Source organism: Physcomitrium patens, chromosome 24 (genome assembly GCF_059467195.1).
Source record: "Physcomitrium patens ecotype Gransden chromosome 24, ASM5946719v1, whole genome shotgun sequence".
NCBI classification, from domain to species: Eukaryota; Viridiplantae; Streptophyta; class Bryopsida; order Funariales; family Funariaceae; genus Physcomitrium; species Physcomitrium patens.
In genome coordinates, this window is record NC_143433.1 from 6,052,752 (window position 1) to 6,075,972 (window position 23,221).

Genomic DNA, 23,221 nt, shown 5'->3' on the forward strand with positions numbered 1-23,221 from the left:
AGCACAGTATTGTCATATCCAATTTTGTTGGGTCGACCGTAGCTATATCAAGCTGAAGCTCGGAACGATTGGGATCGTGGAATGCTAACAATTGGAAAGGGTAAGGATGAAATAGTGCTCCAAATGTATCCTGTCTAGTATCATGGAGAAACTCAAATTACCAGTCCAGAATATACATCGGACTACGAACAGGAGTATACGAAAGAAGAACTGGTTGTTTCAAAATCAAAGGCTGTCGAGGCACGGGAAGTTGCAGTATAAAATAGGAATATTTACGATTGTGGAGGACCAGGAGAATATTTTGTTCCTCCAGACGTTATTGATGATTCAGATCATATGATTGTACACTAGATGTAGCGAAGAGACGTTAATCAAGTTGGTGCTATAGATCCCGAATTGGAAAGCTCCAATTTATCGGAGTTTATGAAAGATCTCAAAACAAAGCAGAAGATTACTGCTGAAGCTCTTAATGGACCAAAGTGTCAATCAATAAATCTAGGCACAAAGGATAATCCCAAATTGATTCAAATTTATGATGGTATAACGGGTAAAACTAAAGAGCTTTGGACAGATTATTTTATAAAACATAAATCAGCTTTTGCTTGGTCTTATAAAGATTTGAAGGGTATTCCAGCTGAAGTTTGGGAGCATCGAATAAAATTGGAGGACACGGCTACACCAGTACGACAAAGGCAACATCGACTGAATCCTAAATATTCGTTGATGGTAAAGGAGGAATTGGATAAGCTTCTGGAGGTGGGATTTATATATCCTGTACCACATAGTGAATGGGTTTCGCCGATAGTTATGGTTCCCAAGAAAAACGGAAAAGTCCGAATTTGCCAAGATTTTCGAAAGTTGAATGCTGCTACAAAGAAGGATTACTTTCCTTTACCATTTACGGATAGTATCTTAGACGCAGTAGCAGGCCACGAATGTTATTCGTTTCTTGATGGTTTTTTCGGATATAATCAGGTACAAATTGCAAAGGAGGATCAATTAAAGACTACGTTTATTATGGATTGGGGAACTTTTGCTTATAAGGTCATGCCTTTCGGACTTTGTAATGCGCCAGCTATATTTCAGAGGGTGATGATGCAAGCATTCCAAGATGAGCTACGGGTTTCAATGGAAATCTTTTTAGATGATTTCTGCACATTCAGTACCAGAGAAGAACACTTAGACAAATTGGGCTGGTGCTTAGGCAAATGTGCTAAATTTAGAATTTCTTTGAATTCAGAAAAATGTAAATTTGAGGTACCTTCAGGAAAATTATTGGGTCATATCGTATCGGAAACAGGTATCGCCACCGATCCGGATAAAATAAAAATTATACTAGAACTCCAAATACCCGATACAGTGACAAGTGTTTGCACCTTTATTGAGCATGTTAGCTATTATCGATGTTTTATTTATCTATTTGCTATTATCTGTATTCTATTGATAAATTTGTTGAAAAAACAACTACCGGACAGTCTCGAACCAATTTGGACCAAGGAATGTACACTTGCATTTGAAACATTAAAACAAAAATTGGTTTCTGCACCAATATTAGTTGCCCCTTCTTGGACAAAATCTTTTGAGGTTTATGTTGATGCCTCTAATGTTGCAATTGGTTTGGTATTGAGCCAGAACGATGACAAGGGCCACGATCATCCTATTTTTTATGCAAGCCGTCAGTTTGTGGCTGCCGAACGGAATTACACTACAACTGAGCGAGAGGCTTTGGGAATGATTTATTCTATCCAAAAGTTTCAGCATTATCTTCTTGGATATAAATTTGTCTTCCACGTGGATCATGACGCTTTAAAATATATGATTAACAAGCCCCAGTTGAGTGGCCGCATCGCAAGATGGGTATTACTTTTACAAGAATTTGATTTTACTATTAATATACAGCCGATGTCGTATTACGTGCTTTCCTGCTCGAGAACGCGCCGAGCGTCTGGCTATAGAAGGTAGTATGGAGATCCACCGATAGTCAAGCAGTCTATGAGTTTTTACTGCTGGAATATAAACGACTGCAAGAATACACCGTAAATCTTTACTGATGCCCTTCGACTGCTTGTCAAAGTCCTTTTTTTTGCCCCAGCCGGTAGGTCTCTAGACGTTACAGAGAACCCCGAACAACTCAAACTGTTAATCTTCAATACCCCTTTGTACTTACGATCTTGTATCCACTGACTGTCCTGTTAGATTAACCCAATAAATTTCATTCACTCCGCATACTCAATCCTATAGACACCCCTTTAATCCTTCAATCACAGACGTAACTCAATTTTACAAAACAGTCAAGAGTATTCAAACCCACTTCATTTAAAAATCCTCATTCACCATTACAACACTGACTTTAGCAGCGATTGCCTCAGTCTTCCCAAAACTCTACGAAGAAGAAAAATCCAAATTCTATGTCTTTCCTTCCCTGACCCGAAGCATGAAGCTCCTCTCTCTAATTCCCTTGATCTTCCAAAAACCTCCAATGAAAACCGAACTAGTAACCTTACAAAAGCTTGAAAACTCGCTCCCCCCGATTCCCCCCAAAAAAAAAAACCTTCCTCCCTCAAAACTATATCCCCCCCTAACCTTATCCTCTGAATTTCTTCAATCTTCCATCTTAGATCCGGAATTGGCTCCCACCTCAAGCTTGGATCCGAAATTGGCTCTCGCCGTCAAGCTTTCTCCTCCGTTTCTACCTTTAAGAAATCCATTTACCGAAACAACGTTCCCTGAAACGGCACAGAGAACAGGACAGCCTGAAACAGAATCGAACCCCGTAATCGGGACCACATTGAGTCGCCCGACCAATTCAGGTCCTATATTGGGAAAGATGCCCGTAGTAACTTGGATGTTCCCGTAATTTGGTCAAATTGGTCCTCGCATCAGATTGGCTAAGACCCATAGTAAGACCTGGATTTCCCGTAATTGGGACAAATTGGTCCTCGCGTCAGATTGGCTAAGACCCATAGTAAGACCTGGATTTCCCGTAATTAGACCACATTGAGTCGCCCGACCAATTCAGGTCTCATATTGGATAAGAGGACCCAGATTGGATTATCGAAATTGGATCCAATTGGCTCCTCGAACCCGTCGTGTGAATTGGTCCTTTTCTTCCTGCTGACTCCCGTTATTGGAATCGAATGGAGCATTTCAGTATGCCTCGGCTGACTGTAACGGAGTGACTGAACCTGACCACTCAGTATTTGTACTGGAGTTGGTCGATGCTCCCAATATTCGAGGTAACTGAATATTAATAAAATTCCCCTTTCTTTTTATTTTCACTGTATACTCGTGTTACAACACGACATCCACCCCCTCTGAACCTGTGCATCCTCCGGTATGCACCAATTTACCCAATTGCTGTTTGATTCAGAATATATCCTCTACGTCTTTGTCCAGTTCGTCTTCGTCACCTTCATTATCCATATCACTTTCATCTTCTTGCTGCGGAATCTCTATACCTTCATTAAGGTCTTCCATATTCATCTCTGCGTGTCTTTGTTTAAATATTTTTACTTGCTTCCCTGCAATTGGTATTTTCAATTTTGTACCATCTAACTCCCGTAATGAGTAAGTCACATTATCATGAACAGTTGTTATAACATATGGTCTAAGCCAACGTTTTTAAAATTTCCGCAAAGTACTATGTTGATTATCCAGACTATTATCATAAACAAGTACCCAGTCACCTTCCTCGATTGCTTTTGGTCTCAATCGATGTTGCTTATCGAATCGCGCCTTGTTTTGTAACCTTGCTGTTTTTAACCTTTCCAATGCTATCTGGACATCTTCCGTTCTTTTCTCCAATTGTCGAATCCTAATAGCCAGAAGTTCTTCTCTTGTCAATCCATCTTCCCATGGTAGCATACTCCAAGTAAGTACCTTTTCTTCAATCGGCATAATTGGTTTTTGACCTGTCATAAGTTCTACTGGCATATATCCTGTCACCGAACTATGTGTTGTTCGATCAGCCCATAATGCAAATGACAAAAGCCGTGGCCACTCTTTAACCTTCCCATTACAAGCTTTAATCAATGCTTTCACAATTGGCGGGTGACCGCGTTCGCTTTTTGCATTCCCTTCCGGATTATAAGCAGTAGTCAGTGATAGTTTAACTCCTCATTTTTCAAAGAACTTACGAGCTTCTTGTGCATTTAATTCTCCACGATCTGCAATGATTTTTCCTACGCACCCGTAACGGCAAATGACATCTTCAAGCAAAAACCTACAAATCCTCTCTGTAGATTTTGTCCTCAATGCTCTTCCTTCTACTTGATTTGATAAATCTTCACGAGCTAAAATCAAATATCTCATCTGCCATAACCCAACCGGCATAATAACCAAATCAACAACCCATTTAAAATGAATAGCCAGAGGATACGTAGGATGAAGACCATCTCGATGTCGGATATTAGAATACGATTGACAGATTTCACATGACTCTACAAATGAGAGCACATTTCGATACATATTTTTCCACCAATATCGTTCCTTGAGTTTAGCAAAAGTAGCCCAGATTCCTCTATGCCCTGCCCATAAACTATCATAAAACTACCCTTTAATAATTTTAGTTTTTCTTCCCTTTTGCCTATCACTCATCGTGGCATCCCAATTCCTTTCTTTGGTCTCTTCCATAAGAATCCATCTCGAAGTAAAAATCCATATGCTTTTTTTTTTATTTGTTTGAATTTTTCTGTAGACCAATTCCCCTGCTTAGACAAGGTATTCAAATAATGACCAATATCCAATAATTCTCCTTTATAAGATTCTTCAAGAAATAGCTTGTCTTCTCTGTTGAGATTTGATATTGAATAGAATTTCAATCGGACATCATCAATGTCTTCAACCATTTCGTCCTCCCTCTCGTATCTTGCTCGAGATAGCATGTCTGCTACTAAATTGTCCTTTCCAGTGATATGCTTAAATTCGGGATTTAGTGACTTAATATAAGCAATCCATCTCAACATTGCAATATCTGGCGTTGAACAGTTAATAATCATTCCAAGCAATGGCAAGCAATCTATTTCAATTACTACTACTGCCCCAATCAAATTGTCCTTTTCAGCTTTCATAGCCAAAACGACTCCCCAAAGTTCTCTTTTGACTTGCGAATATGCACGCTGACGAATACTTAAAACTTTAGCCCCAAATCGAACTGCAAATCTACTCCCATTCGAATCATCTTGACCCACCGCCCATCCAATGGCAATTGGACTAGTGTCTACAGTAAGAATCACTGGTCTATTGCACTTATAATCAACCTTCCTCAATATTGGAGGTGACATCAATAATTTCTTCAATCCTTGCATTGCCTGAATATGCCTTTCTTTCCATTCAAATCGGTAACCCTTGCGTACCAGTTCATATAATGGATCCGCTATGTGAGCAAAATGAGGGATCCAGATTCGATAAAATACACATGCACCCAAAAACCTGCGAACCTCTGTTAAAGAATCACAATCCTCTTTCATCCTTCCAATTGCATCAACTTTAGTCGGATCTGGTTTTCTTCCGTAAGATCCGCATAAATGTCCAACAATTTAAACCTCTCGCACTACAAATACGGACTTCATACCCGATAATGTAAGATGACCTTCTCCAAGCCGAGTTAAAATCTTTTCACAATCTTGTATATGATCAACAACATATCTGCGACATCTCCTCGTATCTAAAGTTTCATCCTTGTCTCCTTCTCTGCACCCTTTTATAGGAACATCATCCAGAAAAGGCATAGTCTTTTCCGGAATAAAATCTCTCAATACCTTATTCATCCCATTCATCATATGCGCAACCGAGTTGGTCGCGCCTTGAGGAAGAGTGCACATTCTAACCAATCTAAGTGGTGTCCTCATTGTTGTCATATCTCTACTTCCTTCAGCAAGTTGAAATTGATCATAACCTGATTACAAATCACCCATCGAATAGATCGCCCTTCCAGCAAACGCCTCAGCAAATTCATCCACAATAGGTCCAATTCCTTCATTCTTGACAGTTACAGCATTCACCGATTGCATATCTTGAATAAACCGTAGTGACCCATTCTTCTTAGGTACCATAAACCATCGACTAGAATACGGCGCAAATGAAGGTTCCAATATTTTCATCTTTATCTTTTCTTTTAATAGCTCAACCAATTTAGGTAAATGTGCCCTCGGTACTGGAATCGGTCTTAGATTCCAAGGTACATGTGGTATAGTGAAGATAACCATAGGTGTTACAATATTTGGATCCACACACCCAATTTCATGAGATTCGAAGGCAAACGATCTACCTTGTTTAGCCAACATCTTTTTGAAGCAAGTAATTTCCTCCGGCAATAAAGAACCATCAGAACCAATCTTCAATTCTTCAAAAGTCTCTTCAGTAAACTAATGTCCAATACTCATTGGATCTCTTAAACTTGCTTCTTTTGATGCTTCTCCCATTTGTTCTTTAGAATCCTCTGGTAATGGTCCGGCAACAGGCTTTACCTTCTTATCTGTCGTTTTATATCTCGTCTCTACTGTGACTTCTAGTGCTTGAAAAGATTCAAGCATGGTATAAACCTCTCTCGAATGAATCTCAACAATCTTATCATTATCCCCTAACCCAATAGATGTAATCAATTCCAATGAATCTTCCAGCCCATTTTCTTCATAAACACCCAAAATCCTCTCATCATCTTGCAATGTACCTAACTTGCATAACTGTCCTTCAATATCATATAATCTTTTTCTTTCTTTTCTTTTAAAATCATCAACTTTCTTATACATAATATTTCCATTTTCTAATATACCAATAAAACTCGCATCAAAGGCACCTTCATCTCGCGAGAGTACCTCTTCTTTTGTACCTCCATAATCTCGCTTTACAGTGGTACCTCCCCAAAATCCTTAAATCCTTCAACAATCTTTGGCAATGGTTTCTCCTTCAACCTATTTTGGTTCCGTACATGGTTAGGAGGTACTGTTAGAAATTGTACAGCTTTCCTCCCATCTTCGCTCCGTACCCTTGCATAAGCTGAACCATCGTCAAGTACCTTTGTTTCCATCCGTGTTGCCATGATATAAGGTTGTCCTAAAATCAACGGATAAGACGTTGTATCTTGAACAAAGAAATGTTGCTCCGTCGCAACATCCCCAATCCGAATTTTGACATCTGGACAAGCTCCATATAATTCGCCTCGTGTGTTATTAGCTGCTCGTATTGCCCATCCATATTCCATATCAATTGGCCATTTTTGCTTCTTATAAAGATCTTTAGACATGAGTTTTATTTCAGAACCATGGTCCACCAAAGCAACTATTGGTTCTTCTATATCTCCTACCTTCACCAATACCTCAGTAGTTGCCCTTGCCCAATGCTTTCGAGTATAATGGCTCAAAGTTTCCATTTCCTTGTCACTAGAATCTTCGAAACGTACTCGTTGATTATACCCATTCTTTTCATTTGTTGGTTGCTTGTAACCAATATCAACCTCTTCTTCATCTCTACATATTCTTGCATCAATAGCATGACTCATTCCAATTTCGCTCATTAATTGCCTCTTTCGCTTAATGCTGTCAATGATAACATCATGAAATTCCTTCTTTGCCATTCCCAAGACTTCTTTCAATGTGAATTCCACCTTAGCGTTTAATATACATTCTTTCAACACCCCTTTCAAATTTGTTGCCGCTTCAATATCAAAAAGTAGCTTATAAGCAATTGATTTGCCCTTATCTTTTGTCTCCGTTGTTTTTTCTCCTAATGATGCTGAGGTATCCTTTACAGGCAATTCTTGTGAAGCTGCCTCCCGAGCCTTGTCTCCTCGAGTTTGCCTCTTAAAAGAATTTCCTTCTCTAGTATCATCAAAATTTCCTCGTCTTTTTTCTTCCATCAAAGCTTCATGTTGGCTCTTAGCAATATATGCATGAACTGAAAGAGACTCAACAGGATCCTCCTAACCTGTTTTTCCTCGTATTGTAGCTGTAGTCCTCAATAATGCTTCTCGAGGTAATTTCCCTTCTTGCATTGTAGAAATGGCAGAAGCCCAAAATTCACTAGTTTCCGTACTTCCACGAATTTCATCATCTACTCTAGCACCATAACTTGCACTTTCTCGTACTACTGTTTCATGCTCTTTTAAGTAATCTTGAACCAATGCTCTCATTCCTCCCTTGCCAAAATTGGTTTGAAGAAGATCCTCCCTGTCTTTCAATACTATCTTTCCATCTTTCCAGCAAATAATTCCCTGCCGTATCATATTATTAAATTCATTGCAATCTTTTCTAGTGTGTGAAGCATGATCACACCAAATGCATCTTTGTACATATCCTTGTTTTGAAACATTCTTCGAATTATTTATAGAAGTATTCTCTTCAAGTCTTGCCAATTTGATTTGAAGATCTCGCATTCCTCGTATAATTTCTTCCATACCCATATCTGCTTTCTTTGATAAGGATGTCGAAGGTTGAACTGTAGGCATTGTCGGTGGTGTTGTACGTATTGGAGCTTTGGGTGCTTGTACTGTTTTCGGAATATTGCTCCTATCCTTCCTCCTTTCTTTTTTTGTAAGCAACCCCACCGCATCTTCAACATTCTTCCACTTCGTTGTCAATCCTTCATCTTCTTCTTTGTCTTCAAGAAGGGGTTCTAATTTCTCTTGCAATTCTCCATCAGCAGCTTGAAGAAATAGATCAACTTTGTTCGGCTCCAATGTCAATTTTTCTACCTTCGATAATTGAGAGTACTGCCTCTCAAATTCCTTTAGTAGCTCTGTTGCTTGCAAATTCTTATTGGGCCGTTTAATCCATCCCAGAAACAGCTTCTTAGTAACGCAATCAGCATCTTCCAAGAAATATTCGTCTTTCAATGCATGTGAAAAAACCTCCCATGAATTCCCACAACGATCCGTAATCGATGTAATGTGGTCCCTTATCTCCGGTATCATGGCAAGTCCAAATAGTGCAACCATTTTCTTCTCAGAAACCCGATTTAATTCCATTTCACGAATATAACATCTTAAATACCTTGAAATATTCCTCCCATCAAATTGATCAATTTTATTGACCACTGCTTGCAATGCTTTGGTTGCCAAAGCTTCCTTTCGATCATTGCTTTGTTGTTGCTGCATTGACAATGAGAAGGCTTGAAATAAACTAGCAATAGATGGATCCATGTGCATACGTTGTCCTTTAGAAGACTCCTCACTAGAAACTTCTCCCAAAAATCCTTCAAAATTTTTATTTTCGTTTTCCATAAAAATAAAGATAAAATCAACCGAAATCCAATACCTTCTACCTCAAACTTTCACGTCGGGTTCACCACTTATGTCGTATTACGTGCTTTCCTGCTCGAGAATGCGCCGGGCGTCTGGCTATAGAAGGTAGTATGGAGATTCACCGATAGTCAAGCAGTCTATCAGTTTTTGACTGCTGGAATATAACCGACTGCAACAATGTACCGTAAATCTATACGAATGCTCTTCGACTGCTTGTCGAAGTCTTTTTTTTTGCCCCAGCCGATAGGTCTCTAGACGTTACAGAGAACCCTGAACAATCCAAACTGTTAATCTTCAATACCCCTTTGTACTTACGATCTTGTATCCACTAACTGTCCTGTTAGATTAACCCAATAAATTTCATTCACTCCGCATACTCAATCCTATAGACACCCCTTTAATCCTTCAATCACAGACGTAACTCGATTTTACAGAACAGTCAAGAGTATTCAAACCCACTTCATTTAAAAATCCTGATTCACCATTACAACACTCACTTCAGCAGCGATTGCCTCAGTCTTCCCAAAACTCTACGAAGAAGAAAAATCCAAATTCTATGTCTTTCCTTCCCTGACCCGAAGCATGAAGCTCCTCTCTCTAATTCCCTTGATCTTCCAAAAACCTCCAATGAAAACCGAACTAGTAACCTTGCAAAAGCTTGAAAACTCGCTCCCCCCGATTCCCCCCGAATAAAAAAACCTTCCTCCCTCAAAACTATATCCCCCCCTAACCTTATCCTCTGAATTTCTTCAATCTTCCATCTTAGATCCGGAATTGGCTCCCACCTCAAGCTTGGATCCGAAATTGGCTCTCGCCGTCAAGCTTTCTCCTCCGTTTTTACCTTTAAGAAATCCATTTACCGAAACAACGTTCCCTGAAACGGCACAGAGAACAAGACAGCCTGAAACAGAATCGAACCCCGTAATCGGGACCACATTGAGTTGCCCGACCAATTCAGGTCCTATATTGGGAAAGATGCCCGTAGTAACTTGGATGTTCCCGTAATTTGGTCAAATTGGTCCTCGCGTCAGATTGGCTAAGACCCGTAGTAAGACCTGGATTTCCCGTAATTGGGACAAATTGGTCCTCGCGTCAGATTGGCTAAGACCCATAGTAAGACTTGGATTTCCGATAATTAGACGACATTGAGTCGCCCGACCAATTCAGGTCTCATATTGGATAAGAGGACCCGGATTGGATTATCAAAATTGGATCCAATTGGCTCCTTGAACCCGTCGTGTGAATTGGTCCTTTTCTTCCTGCTGACTCCCGTTATTGGAATCGAATGGAGCATTTCAGTATGCCCCGGCTGACTGTAACGGAGTGACTGAACCTGACCACTCAGTATTTGTACTGGAGTTGGTTGATGCTCCCAATATTTGAGGTAACTGAATATTAATAAAATTCCCCTTTCTTTTTATTTTCACTGTATACTCGTGTTACAACACGACACCGAGGAAGTCGCATGCCAATGCGGACCATCTATCGCGACTGTCCAATACATTAGGAAATCAATCCATTCCTGATGCATTACCTAACGCTGAGTTATTTCTTGTCGACCTAATTAAGTCGGAATATAGCGAATTGATACAGTATTTGACTTTTCAAACTTTTCCTTCCATTTTACAGAGAAGCTTAAGAGAAGATTGGTTTTGAAAAGCGCACCTTATACTATGATTGGAGAAACTTTATATAAACAAGGGAAAGACGGAATTTTATGCCGTTGTGTTTATGAGAATGAAGCACGCACTATATTGGAAGGATGTCATTTGGATCGTTGAGGTGGACATTTTACAGGCGACAGCACAGCACGCAAAGTTTTACAGGCAGGATATTGGTGGCCGACAATGTTTGCGGATGCTCACCAGTTTGCACGTCGTTGTGACCTGTGCCAACGAATTGGTCATCCTACGGATACATCCGCGATACCGTTAGTTCCAATTCTGGGATAGGCACCTTTTGAAAAATGGGGTATTGATTTCGTGGGCCCAATTGCACCTGCCTCTCGCCATGGACAAAAACAGTATATATTGGTTGCCGCGGACTATGTTACCAAATGGGCCGAAGCGAAGGCAACAAAATCTGATAGTGCTAGTGATGTAGCCACATTCTTATATGAAAATATTATTACACAGTTTGGCTGTCCAAAAGAATTGGTCAGTGATCGAGGAATCCATTTCATTAATAGTACAATTGAAGCATTGACTGCTAAATATGAGATTAAACACCGCAAGACGACACCATATCATCCCAGAGCAAATGGCCAAACAGAAAAGACCAACGGCATATTATATAAAATTATCACTAAGACAATATCTGGTGCAAACACGGATTGGGATACTAAATTGTTTGCCGCTTTGTGGGCATACCGTACTGCATATAAAGTTACGACTAATGTCACATCCTTTCAATTAGTTTATGGTCAGGAAACAATATTACTTATCGAATTCGAAGTTCAAAGTTTGCTCATTGCATTGGAGGAACGAGTGGGGGATACGGAGTCGTTACAAGTTCGTTTCACACAATTGGAGCAGTTGGATGAAACTCGAACCAATGCCCTATTGAGACAGGAGGCCACTCAAAGGCGTCGAAAAAGTTATTATGATAGTAAATTAAAACCAAAATTTTTTATGCCCAATGATTTGGTACTGCTTTATGACAGTCGTTTTACAAATTTTCCAAGAAAATTTCATATTCGGTGGCATGGGCCGTACAGAGTCATTGAGGGTTTTCCCAATGGCTCTATCCAATTGGAAGACTTTATGGGTGCTAAATTTACCACGCGTATAAATGGGAATCGGCTATGTCTGTATACTACATAAGCCCGGGACAGGTTTTATATCAGTGGGGGGGGGGGGGGAGAAAGAAAGCCAATTTAGTATTGAAGTGACAGCGCAAGAGTTGTGATGGGAAGAGCGTGTGATGATGAGATTATGGACGGATTGAGTGAAGGTGAGCCGTCAGGAAGACACTAATAGGATAGGTTGTTATAGGCCTGTTAGGTTAAGTCATATCAGGAGGAGAACCAAGGTAGAAGTCTTGGCTGACATTGTTTATATTGCAATTTCTTGATTCACGTTGTTAAGCACAGATTTTAGAGGATTATCGTGAGTAGCAAAGATGGTGATTGAGCGTAAGAAGAGGACAACTACGAGAAAGGAGTAACAGCATAATGTCAAGACGAAGGGAGCATTGCCACCAATGGAGTGCGTGATAGTGACCAGTATGGAGCCGGTCGCTATGGACATTTTTTGGTCGCTAAGGAGACAGAGAGAGTTTCGCACGGCGCAGATGTATGGATTTCTGAAGTTTTCGCAGAGGCTACCACCAATAGATATAGCATTGTTAACGGAATATGTGACGAATTATGATCCGAAAGATGGGTCCAGTATGGTTCATGGGAGAATTATTGGTATAGATGAGGTGACGTTGAACAAGATTCTATATCTTCCCATGGGTGAGCTATCGGTATCGGAAGACTTGGAGTCTGATTTTGTTCCAAGCAAGTACTTCAAGTCGGGAAACGAAGCATTTGAGAAAAATCAAGGGTGGAAGACAGCGGATGCGCTTATGTCGGAGCTGGGAGAATGGATGCGGTTTGTGCAGAAGCGATTAGGGCTGAACCGACATTTGACGTATATGGCAAGGAGGTTATTGTTTTCAGCAATTGCGACGCTGGAAGGGATGGTCTTCAACTGGGCAGCGTATGTTGCGACCAGAATCCATGCGGAATTGGATGTGAAAAGAAGAATAGGGAAGGTTACCACAATATTATGTTCCAACTACGTGTGTGAAGCAATTAGATATCAACTGAAGCAACCTTCAATGGTGGAAAGACTAGACGCTGTAACAACAGAGACAAGAGTAGAGTCAACGCCATTGCCATCAAAACAAGTCGAGGAAGCGGCGATAGCAGAGTGCAGCCAAGCTAGAAATTACGAACAGACCAATGTCAGCTCGTCATCTAGAGAATTGGGTCGTCCCAGGTACAATATGGCCGTCACTCCACTAGTACTGGTAGAGTATTATCAACGGGTGGGTTTATCAGGAGCTGGCCAACAGGCAAGAGAACTCAAGGAGTTAATCTCGACACAAATTACTCAATTACAGATGGCCGTTGAGAAAATGGACAATGAGTTTAGCCTTAGACAGGTACTGGAGGAGAAGGACAAGATCATTGAGGATCAAAAGAAGAAGATTGGGGATTTACAACGTGCTTCAATAACGGACGCTCTCAAATATTCAAGATTAGAGCACCAATTCAAGGAGATCCAAGCGGAATGGGCCAACGAGAACAAGTTGGCAAAGAGTTTGATGGAGCTTACCAAGCAGGAGTGTATGGAGTTGCGGAACCAATACCAGGAGGAGAAGAATAGGGTGGCGGAATTGGAAGCCGGAAGTTCGAAATTGGAGGACGATTTTCGGAGACAATCGGAGAGCTCGAAGATGGAGAACGAGCAATTGAAGAGAAGGATTGCCGAATTGGAGGCAGAAATGATTACAATTACCACGCAGCAAGGAGAGGTCAATCCAGCAAGTACATCTTTACGGGAATTAGAGAAACAGGTGCATGCCCTAGAAGAGCATCTGAAAGAGCGAGACACCCAAATTGTGCTTTTGGAGTCTCAGGTTCGGGAATTGGGAGCACTTAACGAGGACTTGACAGCTTTATTGAACGGAGAGCAGGTGGGAGAGGGAGTTGGAGAAGAAACTCAAGAAGTCGAAACCAATCTCACTTATGGAAATGATGAAACGAACCAAGGCGGACCAGAGGTTCAGACATTGGAGGAAGCCAATGATGTGGTGATATTGTAAAACGTAGTACGAGGTGGTTTGCGAGGACTCTGCATAGTAAGGAGTGGGGCTATGTAGAATGTATAAATGACTTTTTTGGTTCGTTATCGGTTAAATAGTAGTAATATTGGGATTTAGATGAATAGTTAGTTCGATTAGTTATTAATAGTAGGAAGTTAGGAACATATGCGGTTAAGAAGCCAAAGTTTCACAACCTGTGGAATCTGCTGAATGACGATTCATATTTTGGTAGGATAAAGAGGTTGAAGAAGAAGGAATGGGGGCCAGACTGTGATAGTCGTGAGCTAGGGTAAAGCTTGGAGCTACCCTTTTGTTTTCTTTGCTTTTGTGTTTTTCTTTAGTATTGGATTTAAAAAAAAGATTGCTGAAACTGTGATTGAGATATTGAAAATTATGAATTCAAATTAATTAATTTGGAGAAAGAAAGTGTGATTGTGATAATAGAGATTATTGCATTGTGTTAGTAATACTGGAAGATTGAGTAAAAGTAAAGGAATTGAGAATTGAAGTACTGTGGAAAGAGATTAAGCATCCTGTAGATGTCAGGAATGTCAATGATATTTAGTAGTTGCAGGGCAATGAACGATTGTAGAGATTGTGAAGGGATTGAATTGAGATGAGGAAGAGAACTTTCGAAGTTTTAGATAATTAATACATAATCAATTGTGACATAACATATCCAATTCATACAACGAGTCTTTTCCCGAGATCGAACCCACCTATACTGATCAAATATCTTGGTGTTTTGAGTCTAAGTCAAATGACGATTACACTTCCGAAAATCCTATGAAGAAAAAAAATCCAATTCTCTGTCTTCTTTCTCCGTCCAAAGCATAAAGCTAGCTCTCTTGATCCTTCAAAAAAACCCCCCCTCCAAAACTTATTCTCCCCCCTAACCTTATCCTGATAATTTCTTCAATCTTTCGTCTTGGATCCAAAATTGGCTCCCACCGACAGAGCTTGGATCCAAAATTGGCTCTCGCCGTCAGAGCTTTCTCCCCCGTTTTTACCTTTAAGAGATCTTTTTACCGAAAATAACGTTCCCTGAAACGGCACAAAGAACAGGACAGCCTGAAATAGAATCGAAACCCCGTAATCGGGACCACATTGAGTCGCCCGACCAGTTCAGGTCTCATATTGGCTAAGAGTCCAGTAGTAAGACCCGGATGTTCCTGAAATTGGATTAAATTAGTCCTTCACGTCAGATTGGCTGAGGCCCGTAGTAAGACCTGGATTTTCTCGTAATTACACTACATTGGGTTGCCCGACCAATTCAGGTCTCATATTGGGTAAGAGAACCCGGATTGGATTCTTGAAATTGGATCCAATTGGCTCTTCGAACCAGGCTCACCCGTCGTGTGAATTGGTCCTTTCCTTTCCTGCTGACTCCCATTATTGGAATCGAACGAAGTATTTCAGTATGCCCCGGTTGACTGTAATGGGGTGACTGAACTTGACCACTCAGTATTTGCACTGGAGTTGGTCGTTGCTCCTAATATTCGAGGTAACTAAACATTAATAAAAGTCCCTTTTCTTTATATTTTCACGATATACTCGTGTTACAACATGGCATCCACCCCCTTTGAACGTGTGCATCTTCCGGTATGCACCAATTTACCCAATTGCTGTTTGATTCAGAATATATCCTCTACGTCTTTGTCCAGTTTGTCTTCGTCACCTTCATTATCCATATCACTTTCATCTTCTTGCTGCGGAATCTCTATACCTTCATTAAGGTCTTCCATATTCATCTCCGCATGTCTTCATTTAAATATTTTTACTTGCTTCCCTGAAATTGGTATTTTTAATTTTGTACCATCTAACTCCCGTAATGAGTAAGTCGCATTATCATGAACAATTATTACTACATATGGTCCAAACCAACGTTTTGAAAATTTCAGCAAAGTACTATGTTGATTATCCAGACTATTATCATAAACAAGTACCCAGTCACCTTCCTCAATTGCTTTTGGTCTCAATCGATGTTGCTTATCGAATCGCGCCTTGTTTTGTAACCTTGTTCTTTTTAACCTTCCCAATGCTATCTGGACATCTTCCGTTCTTTGCTCCAATTGTCGAATCCTAATAGCCAGAAGTTCTTCTCTTGTCAATCCATCTTCCCATGGTAGCATACTCCAAGTAAGTACCTTTTCTTCAATCGGCATAATTTGTTTTTGACCTGTCATAAGTTCTACTGGCATATATCCTGTCACCGAACTATGTGTTGTTCGATCAGCCCATAATGCAAATGACAAAAGCCGTGGCCACTCTTTAACTTTCCCATTACAAGCTTTAACTAATGCTTTTACAATCAGTGGGTGACCGCGTTCTCTTTTTGCATTCCCTTCCGGATTATAAGCAGTAGTCAGTGATAGTTTAACTCCACAACTTTCAAAGAACTTACGAGCTTCTTGTGCATTTAATTCTCCATGATCTGCAGTGATTTTCCTACGCATCCGTAGCGGCAAATGACATCATCAAACAAAAACCTACAAATCCCCTCTGTAGATTTTGTCCTCAATGCTCTTCCTTCTACTTGATTTGATAAATCTTCACGAGCTAAAACCAAATATCTCATCTGCCATAACCCAACCAGCATAATAACCAAATCAACAACCCATTTAAAATGAATAGCCAGAGGATACGTAGGATGAAGACCATCTCGATGTCAGATATTAGAATACGATTGACAGATTTCACATGACTCTACAAATGAGAGCACATCTCGATACATATTTTTCCACCAATATCGTTCCTTGAGTTTAGCAAAAGTAGCCCAGATTCCTCTATGCCCTGCCCAAAAACTATCATGAAACTCCTTTAATAATTTTAGTTTTTCTTCCCTTTTGCCTATCACTCGTCGTGGCATCCCAATTCCTTTCTTTGGTCTCTTCCATAAGAATCCATCTCGAAGTAAAAATCCATATGCTTTTTTTCTTATTTGTTTGAATTTTTCTGTAGACCAATTCCCTTGCTTAGACAAGGTATTCAAATAATGACCAATATCCAATAATTCTTCTTTATAAGATTCTTCAAGAAATAGCTTGTCTTCTCTGTTGAGATTTGATATTGAATAGAATTTTGATCCAACGTCATCAATGTCTTCAACCATTTCGTCCTCCCTCTCGTATCTTGCTCGAGATAGCATGTCTGCTACTAAATTGTCCTTTCCAGTGATATGCTTAAATTCGGGATTTAGTGACTTAATATAAGCAATCCATCTCAACATTGCAATATCTGGCGTTGAACAGTTAGTAATCATTCCAAGTAATGGCAAGCAATCTGTTTCAATTACTACTACTGCCCCAATCAAATAGTCCTTTTTAACTTTCACAGCCAAAACGACTCCCCAAAGTTCTCTTTTGACTTGCGAATATGCACAATGACGAATACTTAAAACTTTAGCCCTAAATCAAACTACAAATCTATTCCCATTTGAATCATCTTGACCCCCAGTCCATCCAATGGCAATTGGACTAGCGTCCAAAGTAAGAATCACTGGTCTATTACACTTATAATCAACCTTCCTCAATATTGGAGGTGACATCAATAATTTCTTCAATCCTTGCATTGTCTGAATATGCCTTTCTTCCCATTCAAATCGATAACTCTTACGTAACAGTTCATATAATGGATCCGCTATGTGAGCATAATGAGGGATCCAGATTCGATAAAATACACATGCACCCAAAAACCTGCGAACCTCTGTTAAAGAATCACAATCCTCTTTCATCCTTCCAATTGCATCAACTTTAGTCGGATCTGGTTTTCTTCCGTAAGATCCACATAAATGTCCAACAATCACAACCTCTCATACTCCAAATACGGACTTCATACCCGATAATGTAAGATGAACTTCTCGAAGCCGAATTAAAATCTTTTCACAGTCTTGTATATGATCAACAACATATCTGCGACACCCCCTCGTATCTAAAGTTTCATCCTTGTCTCCTTCTCTGCACCCTTTTATAGGAACATCATCCAGAAAAGGCATAGTCTGTTCCAGAATAAAATCTCTCAATACCTTATTCATCCCATTCATTATATGCGCAACTGAGTTGGTCGCGCCTTGAAGAAGTGTGCACATTCTAACGAATCCAAGTGGTGTCCTCATTGTTGTCATATCTCTACTTCCTTCGGCAAGTTGAAATTGATCATAACCTGAATATAAGTCATCCATTGAATAGATCGCCCTTCCAGCAAATGCCTCAGCAAATTCATCTACAATAGGTCCAATTCCTACATTTCTGACAGTTACTGCATTCATTGGTTGCATATCTTGAATAAACCGTAGTGATCCATTCTTCTTAGGTACCGTAAACCATCGACTAGAATACAGTGCAAACGAGGGTTCCAATATTTTCATCTTTTTCTTTTCTTTTAATAGTTCAACTAATTTAGGTAAATGTGCCTTCGACCCAAGAATCGGTCTTAGATTCCAAGGTACATGCGGTACAGTGAAGATAACCATAGGTGTTATAATATTTGGATCCACACACCCAATTTCATGAGATTCGAAAACAAACGATCTACCTTGTTTAGCCAACATTTTTTTGAAGCAAGTAATTTCCTCCGGTAATAAAGAACCATCAGAACTAATCTTCAATTCTTTAAAAGTCTCTTTTGTAAACTGATGTCCAATACTCATTGGATCTCTTAAACTTGCTTCTTTTGATGCTTCTCTCATTTGTTCTTTAGAATCTTCTGGTAATGGTCCGGCAACAGGCTTTACCTTCTTATCTGCCGTTTTATATCTCGTCTCTATAGTGACTTCTGGTGCTTGAAAAGATTCAAGTATGGTATAAACCTCTCTTAAATGAATCTCAACAATCTTATCATTATCCCCTAACCCAATAAAGGTAATCAATTCCAATGAATCTTCCAGTCCATTTTCTTCATAAACACCTAAAATCCTCTCATCATCTTGCAATGTACCTAACTTGCGTAATTGTCCTTCAATATCATATAATCTTTTTCTTTCTTTTCTTTTAAAATCATCAACTTTCTTATACATAATATTTCCATTTTCTAATATACCAATAAAACTCGCATCAAAGGCACCTTCATCTCGCGAGAGTACCTCTTCTTTTGTACCTCCATAATCTCGCTTTACAGTGGTACCTCCCCAAAATCCTTAAATCCTTCAACAATCTTTGGCAATGGTTTCTCCTTCAACCTATCTTGGTTCCGTTCATGGTTAGGAGGTACTGTTAGAAATTATACAGCTTTCTTCCCATCTTCGCTCCGTACCTTTGCATAAGCAGAACCATCGCCAAGTACTTTTATTTCCATCCGTGTTGTCGTGATATAAGGTTGTCCTAAAATCAACGGATAAGACGTTGTATCTTGAACAAAGAAATGTTGCTCCGTCGCTACATCCCCAATCCGAATTTTGACATCTGGACAAGCTCCATATAATTCGCCCTGTGTGTTATTAGCTGCTCGAATTGCCCATCCATGTTCCCTATCAATTGGCCATTTTTGCTTCTTATAAAGATCTTTAGACATGAGATTTATTTCAGAACCATGATCGACTAAAGCAACTATTGGTTCTTCTATATCTCCTACTTTCACCAATACCTCAGTAGTTGCCCTTGCCCAATGCTTTCGAGTATAATGGCTCAAAGTTTCCATTTTCTTGTCACTAAAATCTTCGAAACGTACTCGTTGATTATACCCATTCTTTTCATTTGTTGGTTGCTTGTAACCAATATCAACCTCTTCTTCATCTCTATATATTCTTGCATCAATAGCATGACTCATTCCAATTTCGTCCATTAATTGCCTCTTTCACTTAATGTTGTCAATGATAACATCATGAAACTCCTTCTTTGCAATTCCCAAGACTTCTTTCAATGTGAATTCCACCTTAGCGTTTAATATACGTTCTTCCAACACCCCTTTCAAATTTGTTGCTGCTTCAATGTCAGAAAGTAGCTTATAAGCAATTGATTTGCCTTTATCTTTTGTCTCCTTTGCTTTTTCTTCCAATGATGCTGAGATATCCTTTACAAGTAATTCTTGTGAAGCTGCCTCCCGAGCCTTGTCTCCTCGAGTTTGCCTCTTAAAAGAATTTTCTTCTCTAGTATCATCAAAATTTCCTCGTCTCTTTTCTTCCATCAAAGCTTCATGTTGGCTCTTAGCAATATATGCATGAACTGAAAGAGACTCAACAGGATCCTCCCAACCTGTTCTACCTTGTATTGTAGCTGCAGTCCTCAATAATGCTTCGCGAGGTAATTTCCCTTCTTGCATTGTAGAAATGGCAGAAGCCCAAAACTCACTAGTTTCTGTACTTCCACCAATTTCATCATCTACTCTAGCACCATAACTTGCACTTTCTCGTGCTCTTGTTTCATGCTCTTTTAGGTAATCTTGAACCAATGCTTTCATTCCTCCCTTGCCAAAATTGGTTTGAAGAAGATCATTCCTATCTTTTAATGCTATCTTTCCATCTTTCCAGCAAATAATTCCCTGCCGTATCATATTATTAAATTCATTGCAATCTTTTCTAGTGTGTGAAGCGTCATCACAGCAAATGCATCTTTGTACATATCCTTGTTTTGAAACATTCTTCGAATTGTTTATAGAAGTATTCTCTTCAAGTCTTTCCAATTTGATTTGAAGATCTTGCATTCCTCGTATAATTTCTTCCATCTCCATATCTGCTTTCTTTGATAAGGATGTCGAAGGTTGAACTGTAGGCATTGTTGGTGGTGTTGTACATACTGGAGCTTTGGATGCTTGTACTATTTTCAGAATATTACTCCTATTCTTTCTCCTTTCTTTTTTTGTAAGCAACCCCACTGCATCTTTAACGTTCTTCCACTTCATTGTCATTCCTTCATCTTCTTCTTTGTCTTCAAGAAGGAGTTCTAATTTTTCTTGCAATTCTCCATCAGCAGCTTGAAAAAATAGATCAACTTTGTTCGGCTCCAATGTCAATTTTTCTACCTTCGACAATTGGGAGTACTGCCTCTCAAATTTCCTTAGTAGCTCTGTTGCTTACAAATTCTTATTGGGCCGTTCAATCCATTCCAGAAATAGCTTATTAGTAACGCGATCAGCATCTTCCAAGAAATATTCGTCTTTCAATGCATGTGAAAAAACCTCTCATGAATTCCCATAACGATCCGTAATCGATGTAATGTGGTTTCTTTTCTTCGATATCGTGGCAAGTCCAAATAATTCAACCATTTTCTTCTCAGAAACCCAATTTAATTCCATTTCACGAACATAACATCTTAAATACCTTCAAATATTCCTTCTATCAAATTGGTCAATTTTATTGACCATTGCTTGCAATGCTTTGGTTGCCAAAGCTTCCTTTCGATCATTGCTTTGCTGTTGCTGCATTGACAATGAGAAGGCTTGAAACAAACTAGTAATAGACGGATCCATATGCATACCTTGTCCTTTAGAAGACTCCTCACCAGAAACTCCTCCCAAAAATCCTTCAAAATTTTTATTTTTGTTTTCCATAAAAATAAAGATAAAATCAAACGAAATCCAATACCTTCCACCTCAAGCTTTCATGTCTGGTTTACCACTTTTGTCATCTTACGTGCTTTTCTGCTCGAGAATGCGCCGGGTGTCTGGCTGTAGAAGGTAGTATGGAGATTCGCCAATATTCAAGCAGTTTATCGGTTTTTGACTGCTGGAATACAAACAACTACAAGAATACACCGTAAATCTATACGGATGCCCTTCGACTGCTTGTCGAAGTCCTTTTTGTCCCAGCCAATAAGTCTCTAGATGTTACAGAGAACCCCGAACAACCCAAACTACTAATCTTCGATACAGTTTTATACTCACGATCTTGTATCCATTGAGTGTCTTGTTAGATTAACCCAATAAATTTCATTCACGCTGCATACTCAATCCTATAGACACCCTTTTAACTCTTTATCATAGATGTTACTCGATTTCACAAAACAGTCAAGAGTAATCAAACCCACTTCATTAAAAATCTCGATTCACCAGTACAACACTGACTTCAGCAACGATTGCCTCAGTCTTTCCAAAACCCTATGAAGAAAAAAAATCCAATTCTCTGTCTTCTTTCCCTGGCCGAAGCATGAAGCTAGCTCTCTCGATCCTTCAAAAAATCCCCCCCCCCTCCAAAACTTATTCTCCCCCTTAACCTTATCCTCTGAATTTCTTCAATCTTCCGTCTTGGATCCGGAATTGGCTCCCACCGTCAGAGCTTTCTCCCCTGTTTTTACGTTTAAGAGATCTTTTTATCGAAAACAACGTTCCCTGAAATGGCACAGAGAAAAGGATAGCCTGAAATAGAATCGAAACCCCATAATTGGGACCACATTGAGTCGCTCGACCAATTCAGGTCTCATATTGGCTAAGAGTCCAATAGTAAGACCCGGATGTTCTCGAAATTGGATCAAATTAGTCCTTCACGTCAGATTGGCTGAGGCCCGTAGTAAGACCTAGATTTTCCCGTAATTAGAGTGCATTGGGTTGCCCGACCAATTGAGGTCTCATATTGGGTAAGAGGACCCGGATTGGATTCTTGAAATTGGATCCAATTGGCTCTTCGAACCAGGCTCACTCGTCGTGGGAATTGGTCCTTTCCCTTCCTGCTGACTCCCATTATTGGAATCGAATGAAGCATTTCAGTATGCTCCGGTTGACTGTAACGAGATGACTGAACTGTCACGGACATACATATAATTACCTATATGAATAGATAAAAGTATGTAAAAGTAGGTTAATTGTGTAATATCTTCTAGAGAAGCTTCTTAGAAGCTTCATAGACGCTGCTTTGACTTTATAGGAGTCTATAGTTGACTTTTAGGTTAGAAACTTGGTCAACAAGTTAGCCATGTGCCACGCATGTTGGAAGCTTAAAGAACAAGCTAACTACGTGGTCTATCCATAGAAAACTTGCCTTGCAAGCAAAGGCATGTGGCCTAGAAAGTCAACATATATTGGAGGTCTTATAGAACATCGCCACGTGGCTTCTAGTTAGATAGTATATATAGAGGCAAGAGTGAAGCCCTCTTCACTCTTGTCAACTCCTTTCTTGCTTCTAGTCTAGTTTCAAGGGTCTCTAGTTTTCTTGTATAGTGGAACTTATTACCTACTTCTATTTGTGATAAAATACCATCTATAGTAAAGTTTGATGCATCTGTTTCCATAAAGAATGCCTTA